We start from the raw sequence: 317 nt of genomic DNA, 5'->3' as shown, positions 1-317 counted from the left end.
TAATTAGTTTAGTTCAGTTATTCAGTTCATCTTTGTTATTCAGTTTAGTGTATTTCAGATGAGAGTAAGATTTAGCACCGAGTGAGCCTAAGGATGGGGACTCACCCATTAGAATAGAACTGAGATCCCTAGAAGCAATCTCTAAGTTTCAGAACTACGTTGCCAGCATAGGTATGAGATGTCACCCATTAGATAGGACTTACATACTCAGGGGTCACCCGTTAGCACATTTATATGTCGAGGACTGATCCCAGAAGTCACCCGCTAGATTAGGATTGAATCCACAACAGATGTCTTTATTGGTGGCGTGGTACTGA

The sequence above is a fragment of the Capsicum annuum genome, chromosome 7 (assembly GCF_002878395.1).
Source record: "Capsicum annuum cultivar UCD-10X-F1 chromosome 7, UCD10Xv1.1, whole genome shotgun sequence".
In the NCBI taxonomy this organism is placed as follows: domain Eukaryota; kingdom Viridiplantae; phylum Streptophyta; class Magnoliopsida; order Solanales; family Solanaceae; genus Capsicum; species Capsicum annuum.
The sequence above is the reverse complement of the archived record's forward strand: the minus strand, read 5'-3'. Positions refer to the sequence as shown.